The 18,763-nt window shown below is 38.4% G+C and overlaps 1 long non-coding RNA gene across 1 annotated transcript; it reads right to left on the bottom strand.

The window, feature by feature from the left end:
- Positions 1 to 3,474: 3,474 nt before the first annotated feature.
- LOC122842452 lies at positions 3,475 to 5,954 on the bottom strand. The gene is made up of 2 exons (XR_006372555.1): positions 5,825 to 5,954; positions 3,475 to 3,546 (listed from the first exon to the last, which is right to left on the bottom strand). It is a non-coding gene; the product is annotated as an uncharacterized LOC122842452 (long non-coding RNA).
- Positions 5,955 to 18,763: the final 12,809 nt, after the last annotated feature.

The raw sequence follows: 18,763 nt of genomic DNA, 5'->3' as shown, positions 1-18,763 counted from the left end.
TGTTGTGCGTCTTTTTTTCTTATATTTTCTTAAACATCAATTAATTACCATCACCTTTGTTGGGGGATCAAATTTGTCTTGTTATTGAATTGATTGGGGCCCATAGAAAATCAGAACAGAGGCCACAAATGGCCCCTGGGCCTGACTTTGAACACCCTGTCATTGGCCAAACAGTTCTTATGTCAACTGCTGCGTTTCCATTCACCATATAATTGCGCAATTTGATATTTCGAAAATCATTTTTTTTAAATTTAAAACAAAATTTTTGGTGTTGGGGTGAGGTGGGGGGTTTTTTGCACCAAAATTGGTTTATTTTGCATAACCGTCGTGGAAACACTGTTTTATTTACATCACGTGTCGTGATTAACAAGCAGCTGTTTCTAGTGGTGCAAACCATAAAGAAGACAATGACAGGAAGTAGTTGGAGAATGATGGATGATGGAGCAGCATGTTTTTTAGTGTCTTATGTGAACAAACTTATCCACGTTTCTTATTTCATAGAAAATTGTTGGGGATTTTTTTCGACATTAGTGGGATATAGACAACGTTTTGGGATGCTAATGGCTTTACCTGTGAGTTTGGCGGAGATGTGTGCCTGTTTGAAAGTCTGAAAGCAGATCGGACTCCCGGGAATCGCTGGTTTCAGCCTGACCTCCCTGTCAAGCCTCTCCACATCACCAACCAGCTCTGTGTTGGGCCCAGAGCAACACACAGTCAGGAGGTGGTTAATCTACACGTATATGTGCTCAATGCCAGGACGGCAGATGGGAACCCAAACTGGCACAAAGTGAAAGTGTTGCCTGCTTCAGATGAAAGAGGGAGGGATCCGGGGTGTGGAGCAGCTAAATGGAAATGCCAAGTGTCTTCTACATGAGGAAAATCTGGACAAACATAAAAAATGGACGGAGGCTTGGAGGGAGAACCAAGCGGCTGTGGCAACCAGTCCAATCCAATAACGCAGTGACAAGCTGGAATTTCATTATCCTCGGAAAATATGCTGACAAGCTGTAACTCTGAGACCCAACCCATTAGGTTGACGGTCTGAACCAGCCAGATGGTTAGGGCTCCCGGTTGTACAAACCATATTTGGTCTCTAATTTCTTCCTGTGTCAGCGGTTAAAAGCATAAACGCTGACATTTCTCCTCCGTTCAGGAGTGACGGTCATCCACAGCCACACAGATTTGTGGCTCATCACTCATAATAGTTTGTGACTGCAGCACAGTTGTCCTGCTTCCTCAGTCCCATGGCAGATGCTCCCCTGCTGTGAGTTCCACGCTGGTCGGGATCATGTTACCCAGAATGGGTTCAGAATGCCTTAAGCACAGCTGGCACTGTGCAGAGGGAAGGAGGGGGCGGTTCTCATCGACTAGACCCAGATATCACCTTCACATATCAGATTTCTCACAAACAGAGAGCTGGGGTTTTTTATTTCTGGTAAATAAATGAGAAAAGGCAAAAATATTCTAAGTGCTGCACCATTGTAATTAGTAACGTGGTACAGATGCAGGAAGAAAACCTTAATATATGTTCATTTTTATTTGCAGATGTGTACTTTTACATTAAAAAATGAAAATGTGCTGCAAAAACACAGACTCTTGCCAAGTAGTTTTGGTCTAGTTTCTATTCCAAATATCTTAATACACGAGCCTTAGTTTTAAGTTAGTTTGAATTATATCAAGTGTATTAAGATATTTGCTCTAGAAATTAGACCAAAGTTACTTTTGTGTTTTTGTAGTGTAAATATCTGAGGTTTGGTGTTGGCTGAATTAAATTAAAACATTTCTGTTTTTGTAAATGGAGACATAAATGTACTGAATTACAGATTTATTTGTTAACTGCAACAGTGCAGCAAACTTAAATTCACCAAAAAGCTTGGTCAAATGTGGAAAAATTAACTTTTAACAAATTTTCTTTCTAAGAGTTTGGAATTTTAAGAATTAGGAATTATAAATATACTTTTTAAAGTTAATTGTATTACAAAGAAGTTGTTGTGTAGTTAAGTAGCTGGTAGCTAAAATTACACTTACTCTTTGCAACTTTTGAAATAAAAATGTGACGAAGTATTACTATGTCCAGACTAAAATACAATGAAAAATTATAAAAATAAACTCATAATATTACGGATACAAAGTCAAAATAATATGAGAATAAAGTCATCATATTTTCAGAATAAATTCTAATTATTACAGGACTAAAGTTGTAATTTTATGACTTTAATTTGTAAAAGTCATATTGTACTCACGTACGACTTTATTCTTGTAAAAAAACAAAAACTGAAAACATGTAATTTAATTCAAACAGATGTGTTCTGATTTTCATAAGTCAAAAAATGGCAACAGCCAGGTGGTTATTCATCAAAAAGTAACCCAATCTACAGTTTGGAGTTAATTATAATGTTTAAGACAGCTGTAGCTGTGGCGAGGAAGATTGCATTTTAAAATTATTACAGCGTCAATTTTTTGTCCTCCAAGTCTGCCTAGCAACGGTGAGACACTTTCTGCATGCCAGAAAAAATATTTTCCCCCTACAATTTAACTAGAACTTTGTGCTTTGATAAAATAGAAACACTATTTATGTTCAGCATGAGCATGATTTCATGAACTCTTAAAAATATCAGAAGATTTTCAGTAAAAATCTCTGCCATGGAAAGGGGTTGACGTTTCACTGGGTCTTTCAAAACATTTGGCCAAAATCCACAGAGAAATGGTTCAAACAATCTTGTACTAGTAATCTCAGCCTCTAGACTCGGGGTCAGCAATCTTTATAATCCAAAGTGTCATGGCTACAAGTAAATAAATGTGCAAAACCGACATAATCCTGAGAAATAATCATCATATGTCATAAATATCTACTGCATAAAACATGTCAGGGGAAGGAAAGAAAAGATTTTATTGCCTGAAAGGTTCTATAGCTGCAACACAGTGACATAGAATGAGCAAAAGAAAATATTTTTTGTGCAGATCAGTGTCCTTCTGTTGTGGAAATATTATACAGTGGACCCAAATTCGCAAGAAAGAAAATGCAGCTTCAGAAACTACTGTATAAAACATGACTTTATTTTAATATTTTATTAAAATAGGTCTTTATTTGTTTTTAGCCGTCTGCAGCCAAAAGGTTTTAAACAAAAGGAAAGAATAAATTCTTATTTAAAACAATCAACTTGTAATACAATCACCTCATCCCAATGAGGAAAAACAAATAACCAAATGAAAAATCCCTCATAACTCAGATTTAAAACAGAGTTTATTACTCACAACTCATTCCTATCAGTGCTTCTCGTCTTGGTGCTGTTTCCTTTGTTACTTCAAAGCTAGATGATAAACGTATTGATCCCCACATTGTTAGCGAGTGTTGAGTATGAGAGGAAAGCTGGGAAAACTATAAAGCATCGACTTTTCTTTCTCATTGGCTCTTACTGAATCTCTGATGTGTTGTGTGCCTGAGAGGCATGCCAGCAGGATAAGCTCTCTCACCTGGACTGTTTATCTGTGCAGCTCATCTCTCCTCTGCCGGCCCTTTGAAAATCCCCCTCACTCACTGGGGAGCTGCAAGAGAAAGCAAAAAGAAAAGGGGGGTAGAAAAAAAGACACAAAGAAAAAAAACCAGTAAAGAGTTATCTCTCTCCTCCATCTGCCTTCTGCATCCCAGTGGGCTGCTGCTGCTGTCAGTCAGTCACAAGTGACCATCTTCTTACCTGGACCCAGTGAAGGGCAGCGTATTATAAAGCTTCCCTGCTTTCTTTGAAAATCCTTAAAGGTAAAACAGGGGGAAGGAAATGATTTTCCAGAAAGGTCACTGTAGGGAGAGTGACTTCAAATCTTACATCAATCCGTGGCGAAGGCAGAGAAAGCCTCCTGTGTTGAACGTGAGAGAAAAGAACCGAGGCCCGCGTCTCGTGCTTCACCGGCAAATCAGCTAAAGAGGCAGGAACAAATAGATCAGACAAGGGCAGGTGAATTATCTTAATTTGCAAGGATGTCCTTGTGTCCTGTCCTTTCAGCCCCAGAGCAGCAGCAAGCTCAGCTATCGATTCTCAATTGACTGCTTCTAGTGCAAACAGCTGCAGCTGTGAGGAGGCTTTTCAGGAAGGACTTCAGAGCCACTCTTAAACTTTTTTTTTTCCTGATTTGGAGTATTGATCACATAAAGTTTGATAAGCCTGGGCAAGCCCACGGCAGCTGAGTGGAGCATTTCTTGCAGGGGGTCCTGGGAATATTGATATCTGATGGATGAACACAAGGTGTAAGCATGGGGGTGTCTAGTTCTGAATAACAAATAGCCCCACTGATCCATCATAGGCCGTAAAAGCTTAACTGGAGAAGGAATCGATCCTCTTTGTGAGAGTTGGAGCTGCGGAGATGCTGAAGGTCAAACAAAACACGCTTTTGAGACTTCCTCTTTGGCAAAATTAAGTAAAAGAAGTGATTAACCTGGCAAGCAAACATCCTTCTGTAAAGGAAAACTCACGCTGGGAGAAGTGCAGCTAATAGGAGCTGTTGTTATCTCCAGGTGGGGACTGATAAAATCAGTCTTTTAGCTGCTCCAGTGGAGTTGTTTACATTTGACTTGATCTAATTTGCATAAATGCACTGCAAATACGACAGTTAAAAAGTGTGGTCTAGATGTTGATCTTAAGAAACATTTTTGTTTTCGACAACTAAAACATATTATTGTGCTTAAAATATGTATTGAAAAGTTTACATAACAAAAAAAGGTACAGAAACAACCCATGAGAAAAGGTAACAATCCATCCTATAAGAATGAACAGCATCTTTATTGACCCTTTACACATGCCGTCATGGTCTCCAGAACTCCGCCCACTCCACCATGACAGACGCCAAAACAACCAATGAGTTCCTTTAAAGCTAGTCAAAAAACCAGATTCAAACTGCTCTTGAAAATCAGTACCAGATGCTGCCAGTGATCTAGAATCATCTTCTAAAGCAGAGAGTCCTGAACCCATGATCTGCCCTGGGTCAGGGTCTCCAATCAGACCAGAGCCATGCCTGTCCCTAAGGGACTCGAGCAGCAACTTCATCTGCTCCAGCGCAGAAGTGAGATGGGCCACCTGCCCAGATAGGCCCTCTGAGTCCCTGGAGCTCTTCTTGGTCATCTTTTGCGGAGGCCATATAGCCTCAGGAGCCATACGCTTCACAGGCTGGCTGGCGCCAAAGTCAACCAAACGAGCAGTACACAGGGACAAGGGCAGAACAGAACAATTAGAGCAGGCAGCATCAGTCAAGGCCTCCCTTAGGTGATCTGGCCCCAAACCAGAAGGACATAGACCATGCCCATTCTCCAACTGGAGAGGGGCCAAACAGGCTCTGCAGCACGGCACATCCAGGACCTCACGCTCACAGGACTAGGTCAGATCGAGCTGAAATCGCCACTCTGATGATCGAATAGACCAGGGAATCAGGTCGAGCAGAAAACGCCACCAGGGGTTCCCTAACAGCGTAAACGGCTGCAAGGAGTACTACGACCACCGTAGCTACAGAAAAAATACAAACCCAGCACGGTTCCAATACTCAATGAGGCAAGCCGAACCCAGCTGCACAATGAAAGAAAAGGCAAGCTCGAGAATGGCTACCATAATAAAATAAAGACAAGTCAAACACGGCAGCACAATATAAAGAAGAAGCAAGCCCGAAAACGGCTGAAATACAACAAACTAAAGGCAATCCGAACGCGGCTGCCACCTACAAATACAAGCCGATACTGCTAAGCAAACAAGCTGGTCTCAGTCAGCTAACGCCTTACCACCAGCAATAGGGAAATGAACGCGCCCCCACTCCCACCAATTAAAAAGAACAAACAACTTACCAATCGAAGTACAAAAGTTGTATCAAAGAGGAGCTTGCGCAGCCTGTGGAGGGTAAGACGGTCCTCGCTGTAGTCTCAAGGCTACCAGCGGCAATCAAATAATCAAGTCTAACCACCTATTCAACCTGCATGCGAGAAGATGAAAAAGGACTGAGCTGTCATTGTCATGACTTACTGGTGTCACCGGGGGTCACACGTGACCATGTTGGTATAAGATACTCAAACTGTGCATGCGGAAGAGTGATCATTCAGTGCTTTAAGCACCGCCTCTGGCGGTCAGTAGGGATGAGATAGAATGCTGTTTATGACATAGTGATTATACAAGTTATGTGATGGGAGGAAGTACAGGTCGGTTTCTAAACTAGTTGTTTCAAACTTCTGTAAATACCGCCGTCGATGAGCCGCTACCAGGTGTGTTACGTTCAAAGGCAAAGTAGCTCGACTCAAACAAGTAGAAGCCATGAATAAACTAGCAAAAACAACTTTGGAAAACAATTTCAGTCGCTCTGTTCAATACTCCTGTCCCTCACTTCCAACGTCCAACATGGTGCCTCGAATGATTAATTGACATAGTTGCAAACGGTCAATTATACCAGATCAACCAAAACAATTTAGATTTATTGTTATCACAATAAATTTCAGTCATTAATCATAAATAATGATAAACAAAAAACTGGCAGTATTATCGGACCTGTTATTTTTACTTTTTTTTTATCAGTATTCCATCAAGAAATATCAGTAAATTTTAAAATATTATTAAATACAGTTAGTGATTATTAAATTTCATTAGTGATACAAATTACAAAATGGAAATATTTTACAATATTTGTGTTCATGGTACTATGAATGCTAATATATATATATACTGCATATATATATTTTTTTTTATCACAACGGTACCACAAAATATCTAAATAATACTCTATGTTCATATTTCCCAAACCTAGTTCCAACTTTTTAAAACATTAAAGGTTGGATTTTTGTTATTTTCTTTCCAGAAATGCAGATTATGAAATACAGATTATGCTTATTCAATAAAAGCTTGATTCATTTTTAGGCTTTTTGCATGTGATCTCTGTAAATCCTTATATTTTGAACTGCTGAGCCAAATTACAATACACAGTGAGTATTTCCATCCTCTCCATTAACGTAACAAGCAACAGATGTCTCCTTTAAACTCAGTAAGGTTCAGTAAATGTAACTACAGGAGTTCAGTCCATTTATTTCGACAAGCAATTAAATTTGTCTTTACATTTAACCCCAATTTAAACGGTGGAAGAATATAAATCTAATCATGCTCTGGCTCTCTTCTGCATTAACAAATTAGGGGATTAGCATGCCTATACTGAAAATAGTGAGAAACGTTTCTATTTAGCATCAAAACCCTTTTCTACTCCAGCTTTATGACTCTAAAAGAAGCCTTATGAGGAATGAAAAGTGAGAAACTGCAATTAAATTATAATTCTTAGAATTATAAAACAATTACCATACAAGGCGGTGTCAGACAAGCAAAAATAGAAAATGACCTAATACAACAAGTTGACTTTACTGATGACACCGCCTTGTATGGTAATTGTTTTATTATTCTAAGAATTATAATTTTATTGCAGTTTCTCACTTTTCATTCCTCATAAGGCTTCTTTTAGAGTCATAAAGCTGGAGTAGAAAAGGGTTGCAGCAGAATATTGGATGTTCACACTGAAGCCCAAAGTGGCCCAATTCCGATTGTAATTATTTATTTATTTATTGCTGTAATGCAACCTGTATCTGATCTTTTCATGACAGTCTGAACAACACAGGTCGGGTTTTCTTCTAATGCAATCCAGGCCGCTTGGGGATCCGACACGTATCTGATTCCAATGAGACCGAACGCCCAGGTCGCATTCATCCACCTGAGTGTCTTTGATACTCGACAAACGTAACTATTCTGCATCCTGATAGGCGTAAGCAGGAAGAAGAACAACAACCATGACTGACTATAATGAGGATTAAGTTGTTAATATTCTGCTTTGATCGAACAACTTCAAAATTGTAAGTTATGCTCCACTGTTAGCGTCCGCGTTTAGAGCACTTCTTCTTTTTTAGAAGCGCCATTTAGCTCCGTTTGCGCCCTCTGCTGCGCAAACGGAGCACTTTCAGGTCGTTTACAGTTCACATTGGAGAACACGTACAAGTCGGACATATTTGAAAGTGTGAACGGCCACAACAAAAAAATCTGATTTGACAAAAAATCGGAATGGGGTCACTTTGGGCTACAGTGTGAACGTAGTCTTAGTCTTCCTTTTGCTTCTATAGTTTCAGCCTGAGGCTGATCAGGGGTTAGTTTCTTGTTTCACATGCCAGATGCCGACATCTATGCCTCCTTATTCTGCATGTCAACAAATGTAATAACTGTTAAATCTATGGACCCTAACAAGACGTACAAACTGAAAGTTTTGGGATTTTAATCAGTCTGCTTAAAAGAAGAACTTTCTGTACATGGGGAGTGATGAAGCAAACAGTGAATGTTGGTATTTTCCTGAATAGTTCATTAATCGGTTCAATAAGTAGAAATTAGTGTTCGCTCCTTGCTCTGCTGGTGGCAGCTCGATGACGATGGGGGAACAAAACGCCACCAGTGAACTGAAATGTAATGAGGGATCAGTCTGACGTGGAAATCTGCCACTAAATTTATTAAAAGTCGTTTCAGTTTTCTCCCGATGATTCCTGTGTAATAAAAGCTTTTTCTTGGTCAACTTTATTACTTAGCTCACAGCTGTCTTTATAAGCTGATTATTTAATCACCAGAATATCCCTCAAGAAAAATTTGCATAAATAAAATATCAAAAGATGCATGTTTTGTTTAAAGCTGTAAATCTTGCACTACAAGAGGATCTGTTTAACAGAGATGTTAAGCTGTCTGTCTGACCTCAGTTATTATTTCCCATTGATTGCTTATGCAGTCAATAAGGTACAACATAATTAGTTTGAAAGTGTTTGCATGACAAAGCACTCTCAGGATGGATGACCTTTAATTTCTGCAAAAACAAACAGCTCAAATCCCCAGATGTGCTGTTGTCTTTTATTTATTCACTACTCAACTTTCCGGTTTTGTTCCCCAGAGTGACATAAGGGCAGAAGAAAGCTGTTCAATACAGGCGTGTAATAATAAAAGTTTAAACTCTATTGAGCTTTTGTAGTTCTCTCTTTATCAGTCCACTTTTCTTCCTTAATGTGGTACTTTGCTTTAAAAATGTTCTCCCTACTGAAACATTATTCTCAGACTTCTCTGATTTTTCTCTTTTTTTCTGTCATTCTCTACTTGACAAAGCAAATCATCATATTTTGGAGTCGGAAGACCTAAAAATCCTATTATGAAACATTAATATATGGTTATATTGAACCACAGAGTAAAAAGTTGTTTTCCGTTTTTTTATTTTTATTTGTCCTCTCCAGATGTCCGCTTGTGTTAGAAAGTATAATTAATAAATGCTCCCTTTCAACTATCTTTGTTTACCCATTACAATTAGCTGCAGCAGTGCCTTGTTTTTTTTCTCAGTGTCTGAGCCAAATGAATAACAGCTTGTATATCTATATTTTGAATTCATTCCTAAACACCAGATGTGTAGCAGAATTTGAGTGGCAGGACAGATCATGCCTTTGGAATAATGTTGCTGTATTTATGAGAGAAACACAGGCTAATTGTTTGAGAGATTCAACATATAAAGGAAGAAAAAACTGAAACCAGAGATTGATTGCTTGGCCACAACAAACACCATTCAATGAACCTGGGAAGCTTGTCCAACAATTCAGTATTTTTATAAAGAGAAGGAACCCAAAATGCATAAAAAATGTTAGAAATGATCACTAGCATAACACAAATTCACAAAACGTCATTAAAATGACAAGGTAAATGCATTAACTAGGTATTAATCAACTCTGTTGGTGTTTCAGAACGAAAGGAAATAGTCGATATCAGGGTTTGACAATCAGAAGAAACAAACTGAAAACGGATATCTTAAAAGTTTGTCTAGCACAATCCATGGTTAGCACTGAGACTTTAAGCTGCTTCCATTCATTTTGTGCTCACTAATCTAAAGCAGGCTATTCTGGTTACGCAGTTATTTGAAGACACAAATCCTTACAGAAATCTTTAGCTTATGGACTCTGATTCAAGCTGAAATCTAAGCTATCTAATTTTGTGTTGGGGAGCTGCTCTGTTTTGATATCCAAATCTGGTGTTTGGTATGTAACATCATCATCTCTTCAACAAGCATGCTCAGCTGTCTTGTGGTTGTTTACTTCTCTTTCCTGTTTTTTTTGTTGTTGTTTGTTTTTTACACATTTCTCAGTTTTTCATGTGTAAATAAATATCCGGTTGAAAACAGATATTTAAATGCACCCCACAAGGAAAAGCACTATCTGATAATATTTCCTGTTTTAGGTAAGTTAGGATTACTTGAACTATTTCTATTAGTTAAATTCGGTTTAAATAGTATTTTGCTGAATTACCTTTTAAACTGTATGACTTGGGTTGAATGTTTTGACAAACCAGCAATAATAGTTTGTTGATTTTGACCCATTCGTTTTGACAGAACAAGTTTGTAGGACTCTGTGCTTACACACAGTTTTCAATCCACAATTTTATTTATTTTTTACGCAGTTATGGGGCAGAATCTTAAACTGCTGCTGTACTAGTTACTCTACAGGTTGTTCCCAGAATATTAACAACTTAATCCTCATTATAGTGAGGTTGTTTTTCGTCCTGCTTGTGAGTATGAGGAAGCAGAATAGTGACATTTGTGGAGTATCAGCGACGTTCAGGTCGGATTAACGCAACCTGGATGTCAGGTCACATCTGAATCGATACGTATCGGATACGTATCGATTACGTACGTAAGCGGCCTGGGTCACATTAAAGAAACCCAACCTGTATTGTTCAGACCATCATGAGAAAATCGGATAGAGGTCGCATCACATCAAAGATATATGTACGTCACAATGTTCAGTTCTGGAGTAAATTAAGAGCCCACTGTACTGAACCCCATTGAAAACCTCACGTGTTTTCCATCAAATATTGATTTCTCAACTTTTCTTGAGTTAAAACATTAGTAATGTTATTTTCTAAATGAATATGAACTTGTTTTCTTTGCATTTTATTAAATGTGTTGTCAAATGATAAATCTCTGCTCTTACTATTCTGAAATTTAGAACATTAATATAGTTTTGGTAATCCTGAGTAACATAAGAAAGGAAATGTTTGTCCTGATTTAATGTCAGAAAGCTGTTTGTGCATTTAGAATGAAACAATACTCTAGTAAAAGTAACTCTCTTTTGACTGAATAACACAGATTTTAGGTGTTTTTTCATAATTATTAATAAAGGCTTTCCATTTTAATAATCAAACAAAAGCTTGCAGTGAAACTCTGATTTGCTAAACAAATTTAACATCTATCAGAAAAAATCCCTACATTCTTTTATATAATAACTGCAGGACAGGTGTCTACAGTTGTTTAGATAATATTTAGTTTGTATTTCAATGTGACATAAAACAAAAACACAAGTAAATAATAATGAAAAAACTGATTACCTGCCTGTCTGCCTGGCGGTTCCTTTTTAACAAACTGCAGAAACAATATGTGAAATGAAAGCTTTGATGCTTTGTGTTTCTTAGTCCAGTATTTTCTGCAGGCAGGGGAAGCTTCTCAGTGGATGCAAAGATCAGAGAAAAATGAGACAGAAAATAGTTTTTTTTTCCCCTTCATCTCTCTCTGCTAATGCTTGGCTTAACAACAAAGCCAGGTACCAATCTGCCTCTTTTTATACTGCCTGTCTTTTAGAAAAAATACCCAACCCAAATATTCTGCAGCTGAACATTACTCACTCTCAGACAGAAAATGTTTATATATATATTATTATTATTATTATTTCCTCTGGTTCCACCTGCTTTCCTCCAGCTTGTGGATTCTCTAATTGTGCCTTTTCACATGTAGTCTCTAATCATGAGGCTCCATCAGCTTGCAATGTGACCAAAGTCAATGGGCCGGCGAGGAGAGAAAGAGCAACATCAGGGGTAGGAGGAAGATTTGTGGCAGCTTGTGTGTCTGTGAGCAGCTGGAAAAGTTCAAGCCACAGCAACATCTGCAGCGATTGCGGTCATGCTGCTCTCACACCAACAGGGAAAAGTTTTTAGAGTCATAAAGAGCCAAAATGCTGAAATGTAATAATAATCTAGATCATATTTAGCCTGATTCTAGACTTTACTGCGATGTTGGGCTGTGAGTCCATATGTTTTAAACCTTATTTCTGAGTGTTATGATGTAATTCACCCAGGCTGAGAACCAAAACTCTTTATGTGAGTTTGTGTCTTCTCAGCTTTGTAGCTACAGCAAACAGTGCGTTAAAGTATGCAACTTAGACTTTTTCATTTGATCTGGTTTAACTCCAGGGAGTGAAGCAACATGTTTAAGTTATCAGGCTGTAATTATCCTTGATTTAAGGCCAGTTTATGTATTCATCTGGATGCTGAAACATTCTGTCACTTTTACTCTTTCCAAGTTTCCTGGAAACTTTGCTCTAGTAGCCATAGTTTTTCAGCTGGGATATGCATCTACTTTTATTTGCCCCTTGGGAAAGAGGTGTGAAATGTCTTATAAAAAGATTATACTTCTGCTGCAGGAGTATAGTCTGCAGTAGGACAGGCTATAGTAGGACAGTGAGGCTTTTTTTTTTTGGCTTTCTCTGTCATGTTGGTAGTTACTGATGGTTATTATAGGGATCCAACCATGCCACTCCTGACTCCAACTCTAGTAGTGAGCTTTGGAGATTTGTTTTACTTCTGTTACTAGCTTACTCGCTGTGTGTTGTGGCAAAATAGATATGGATCCTCATCCAGCCAGAAATTAAAAATCTTAAGTTGTGAAAATATGTGGAGCTTCCTAAACTCTACTGTAGCTCTATCTAGAGACATGAGCTTTGGTCAGATGATTTAAAGTTTGAGCTTTTTGTCAAGAAAACTGCTGGAGATCTGTGACGTTTTGACCTTGTTTCTCTTCTAAAGACTGTGGGATGAATGTTAGATTGGATTGTAGCATAAACCTTTTGAAAGACTAGGGGATTTTGTCAGTAGCCTAATAACAGAGTGTTCTTCAGTGTTTCTTTTTGCATAAAAATGATCCAAAGTAAAAAAAAAAAAAATTCTAAAATGATTCACAAAATACAAACGCAACCTTCTTGTATCATCCCCATATCTAGATTCTGCTAGGTGCTCAAGAGGAGCCAACATTCGTCAGCATCAGACGAATGTGAACTTAACATTATCTTTAGATAAAATTGCTGTAAAATTAATCAGAAATTACATTCTGCTGGCTTAAAGTTTATCCTTTAAAATAAGGGTGTTAAAAGTAGAGTCCGGGGGCCATGTATGGCTTCTGGACCGTATTTACACAGCTCCCCAACCAAAATTTAAGAAAAAATTAAATATAGTTCAAATCTCTGCTTAAGTAGGTTACATAAATGTAGAAAAGCTATCATCTTTTCCAAGATTCCTGGTTTTCTTTTATTTTTATGGTAAGTAGAGCCACATGTACTCATGAACTTATACTCTAATAAAGTAAACCTTTGTGTTTTTAATTGCTGTATTAAAACCTGGCTGAATACATTCAGTGTCTTCAAATCAAGATCGACCTAGATCCTGTTTTTATTGCTGACGAAACATTTATCAAGAAACATTTTGGATCTACGATCCTGTTCCTACAAAACACAAGGTTGTTTAATTAAAATAGTTAATTCCTAGTTTATGCTTGAGTAGGTAATAAAAAAAAGAAAAACATTTTTGGTCATTTTAATTTTAAAAATGTTATTTTTTTTAAACTAAAACTTTTTGTCACCATGTGACAAAATGTTTGGACACCTTTGCTTTAAACCAAAGTTCCTGTTTATCAGAAGATGTTTAATGCTCTTCTATTGCAAATAATCCTGTGTTATTCGATCTTGCCTGGAACCACTTACATGTGCAAGGACCTGCTGATGAATAATAGGTTGATTTGTTGTTCCTAAAACAGCCAACTTTATAACAAATAACACTTTCTGCTTTGGGCAACATTCAGTTTTTCTTGTGGCTGCGTAATTTAAGTTTGATTACTCGTGTAGCTGCGGTGGTTGCATTTATTCCACTCCTCCCTTTGGGATTTGAACATGTAAAGTGCTTAATCTAACACATAAATTCCTCGTTTAAAAAAAGCGTAACAAAAGGCTGCTCCTCCTCCCATCACACTTCCCTCTAGTATCACTTTGCTTTCCAGGCACTCTGGCTCTCTCCAAGGAGCAGAAGCATTAAACAGGGATGAAGCTAGACTTTAAGTCTGGCTGTTAGTGAGAGCAAACCCTGCCCCTCCTACGCCTCACACCAAACACACAACAAATAGGATCTAATGAACCACCATCTGGTGGTACAACAGACCTGAGAGTCTGCCCTGCATGGGGATTCTGACTAACACAGCATCCCAAGTGGCTTCAGAACTAAAATGCAAATTCATGTAAGCCATAACTTCTCATGAAACACTGAAATGTGGTTTCGTAGCAGACTTAGTGCGTCTGAATCCAGAGCTCCTCAGCATTGTGTTAATATATTTATAGCAACTCTAAATGCCCATTTGTTGGATTGTTGGTGTGGAAAAAGGCCAGGTAATGGCTCTGTGCACTTGTGTCGTAATGAAAAAGCTGAAATGAGTTTCTCTGTGTGCACAAAGGCAAAGTGATGAGAGATCACGATTCAGGCGGCTGGAAGTTTGCGCATACAATAGGCCTAAATCAGCACACAAAGGAGGCGCATTGTGCCGGGGAGATGTGAGTGATACCACAAATGAATAGCAATTGAAAGGTGTGAATGGCATCTCTCATTAAAAGCAAACACATTGAGAGGCACATAATCTTTAGATCCAGATTGGTCATACTCGTTTGAGTTGTACTGCTTTCTCATCAGACGCGGCACGGCAGCAGAATTATTCTTTGTTAAACACAGGAACGGAAACGTCCCCCCATTTTTTATTTATTTTTTATTTTTGTTTGTTTGTTATCCTAACTTAAAGCTCAGGAGCAAACTCACTCCCTCTTTGGTGTGAGATCTGTTGTCACCTCTTCAGCTCAGCTGATGGTGGGTTTCCACGGCGACCAAGGTGTGAAATGCGCCTGGTAGCCGCCGGTCCGCTCAGAACGAGAGGCAGTTCTGTCTGAATCCTTTGTCTGGTCCGAAAGGGATGTCTGGATAACAGCAACATCCAAATTATGACCGACCTGCTGGTCAGTTTATTAGGTACACCAATGCTGATAAATATTTGTTTATTAAATCCTCAAAGATTTTGCTCCGTATAGGCATGTTAGCGTTGTGCATTTGCTGCTTTTTCACCAATCCGAAAGGTGCTGTTGTCAGATCCAGTTTGAGATGATTTGAGCTTTCTGAAATAGTGCATTGTCCTGCTGGAGGAAGCAGTCCAGAAACTGGACCCACTGAGGTCATAAAAAGATGAACATAGTCAGCAATAATACTCAAATTGGCCTGATGAAATCTGAAGTGAACTTTCGGAGACACATAAAGACAACAACAAAGTCAGCCTTCTATCATTTCCAGGATTAAAGGACTGATGTAGTCCTTTAATGGATTAATATTATAAAGCATAGATTGAAAACAAATACAGCTTTTAGCCATTTTATTCTTCGTTCTTTGAATATTTTAATTGAATTTCCAACACAGAATGACGCTAAAAGTACCAGCAACATTTTTATATCTAATTTTCTTGTCATTAGATTCAAAAGCAATATGTCAATATTGCTTTACTTTGCCAATATTAACATTGGTGTCTCTTCTTCTTAAATTTTTAACATGTTCTGTATTCAGAGATGATGCATGCCTCGTATTTTAATTACTTATTATTTGAACTATAGTTGTTGCTCTATCAACTCAAGCCAGTCTGCTCAGTTTCTAGTTTTTTTCCTAAATGATATGGACTACTTTTTGTCTCCCCCAAGACAGTTGTATGTTAAAATTTCAGCTGTTTTTTTTTTATATTTGTACTTGTCTGTCTGGTACAAACAACCATGCCAAATTCTGATGCTCAGTTTAACTCTGCAAGTTGTTTTACCCAAGTCTAGATGACTAAATGCATTGATTAGCTTCTGTAGTGATTAGCAGTGTTGCTAACTGTGTTAAGAAGCACTCGAAGGCGTGTGAATACTAAAGTGGCTGATGACCAGTCACAAAAAAAACCCTGTGGGTGAAACTAGAACACCACTTTAAATCTATTTCTCCCTGGAGTACGAGTAATTTTGGCCTTATTCATCCTTATTCATGGACTGTTTATTGCTAGCTTGCTAGCTACAATCTGAAAAAACCAGATACTCCTTACTAACAAACATCAGTCTGTTTTCTTCTCTTTCTGCTGTCTGGGTGTGTGACTGTTTTTCTTTTTAAACTACTCAGCAGTGACTCTAATGAACTGCTTATTGTCTGTGTGTAAGTGCCTGCTGCTGATTAACTGCGGTCATGGCTACATGAGTCGTCATCCTGACTTGCCAGCTGCTTTTCACTGAGTCCTGCCACACAGACCTATTAGCAAATTCTTCACCGAGCTTAACGTCACTTCTGAGCAATGCGTTTAGACGCAGGTCCTCATATTTGGGCATTCCTCCAAATACTTGAGAAAAATAATCACAATGTAAGCAATACAGCGACAGATAATCCAGGTTTAATTTTGCTTGGCTGATTAGCACTGGCCGATGATAACTCTATCTGTTTGTAAGAGTTTTCCCAGGAGGCTTTGTTGCGTTCTAACCACAGCGACCGTAAGAGAATTAGTATGCTGCATTACACTGTAATTTATCTGACTGCAACAGAAAAAACCCTTTCTGTCTCACTGAAACCACTTAGATCAAGGCAAATGGCGGGATCTGGGAGTAGTAAGGACATCGCTTTGTTGTACCTGCCACTTTAGTTCTTGGTTATGAAATAAAGATGAAGAACAAATGGAGTTACTTAGTGTTGGATTAATCACAGACGTACTTAGGTCGATCACATCCTCTCTCTCTTGCAAACTATTTTCAATCAAAGCTATAGTTCAGCTATTTTAGAGACCCAATAAAACTGCTGAGACAAGGACAAGCGTTCTTGAGTGTGTGGTTTCCTCGTGTTTATTGGTTTTGTTCTGAGTCACTGGAGCTCAAACATGATGGCTCAGAGCCACTGCAGGTGGGAGACGGATTCAGCTGGGAAAATTAGGGGTTGCTAAAAATCAGCTGAATTTGATTAGCATCCTGTCTGGGCCCTTCTGTTAGTTTTTCCTCCAGTCCTTCAGGGCATTTTATGAGAAATGTTTCACCGTGAAAAGTTGACCTTTCCTGATAGGCAGCTTGGAGCACACGACAATGGATTTAAAAGCACTTTGCTGCAAATTACCCAAACATTTATTAAAGGAGAAAATATCTCCTACAAGTGTAAAAAAAAAAGTGGTAAAATGATAAAAAAATTATAATATGCTTAATAATGAAAGAGTTACATTAGCTTTATCATTTTCAGCATATTATCAGGATTTGTTTGAATAAAAACAAGTTGTGACAATACCTTCATATTGAAGGCATTTTTTTCTTCAATAGTTAATTAACAGTCATGTTCATATTTCAGGATTGAGATGTACAGCTCTGGAAAAAACTAAGATTGTTTCAGTAGGGAAAACGATGCACCTAGGTAAAGATACATATCTTTACCTAGGTGCATCGTTTTGAGTTACAGTAAAAAAAAAAACAAAAAAAACAGATACAGCTGCATAAATAGATAATGATAAAACTGTAATTGTTGGGTATTAAAACTGATTGTATTTTTTTTAAAATAAGACTTTTTGCATGAAAACATTGCAAAGGTAATAAAATTCTTCTCTTAAATTGAAAATAGAAGCTCTTGACATTTTTGACATTTGGCATTTTAACCAGACAGTGATTTTTTTGGATGCTGGAGTACCCGAGAAGAATCCATGTCAGGGTTTCCCCCAGTGTATTATAAGCCTGGCGGGCCACCAGCCTGAACTTGTGCCACTAGGCTTAGCATTGCTTATTTATTTAAGTTTTTTTTTAATGTTTGCGTTTTTTAAGACTTTATAGTTGGTGTTCAGATATTAATCTTCCAATAACACATAATTATCAAGTGATATTTTCAAATTTCCTGTCAACTATAAATATTGTTTAGCTCAAAAACGTGGGGGGCCGCTGGATGGATCACTGCCGAGCGCCCAACCACCAGGACAAAATGCAAACTCCATGCAGGACTTGAACGCAACGTAAGGGTGCTACCAACTCCCATAAGGTTCATTGATGTTTGACTCAAACAGGTCTGTAAGGATACACTGAGTTGGGCTGATACCAAAGTTATAATAGCAGGATATAATAAGGTTAGAAATAACAGAGTCCGACCAGTCTGAGTCTCTGGGTCAGAGTCTGACCCAGAGTTATTCTTGGGTCAGCAGACTCTCTCTCAGCACCCGGTCCATTGAACGAGCCCGGGAAAAAAGAGAGTAACCAGTGGAGACAGTTGGGAAGAGCAGTCGATGTTCTGTTGTGATTAGGCATCAAGGGCACCCTTCCTCCTCGGCCAAATCCCAGAAAGAGCCAGACAGAGATGGCAGAGAGGAAATGGGAGGAAGCCACTTAGCGTTCCCGCTCTAAGCCAGGTCAGACTCTTAGGTGGATGACTTTGCTCTCATTCCTCCTCACTGTTTCTTTCTCTCTGTGTCTTTGTTTATAACTTCTGGGTCCTCGCGCTGAGAAGCGAGGCACAGAATTCAGCTGATGTCTGCACAGTCACAATGACCTCAGGTCTTGTGCATTTGTGAACAAAGAGACAAAGCAGCAGAGAAGTAATTATTAAGAAAAGGGAGTTAGTTGTTTGAAGAACACTGTGTGTTTTATTTTTATGGG

Source organism: Gambusia affinis, linkage group LG13 (assembly GCF_019740435.1).
Source record: "Gambusia affinis linkage group LG13, SWU_Gaff_1.0, whole genome shotgun sequence".
Taxonomy (NCBI): Eukaryota; Metazoa; Chordata; class Actinopteri; order Cyprinodontiformes; family Poeciliidae; genus Gambusia; species Gambusia affinis.
The sequence above is the reverse complement of the archived record's forward strand: the minus strand, read 5'-3'. Positions and strand labels throughout refer to the sequence as shown.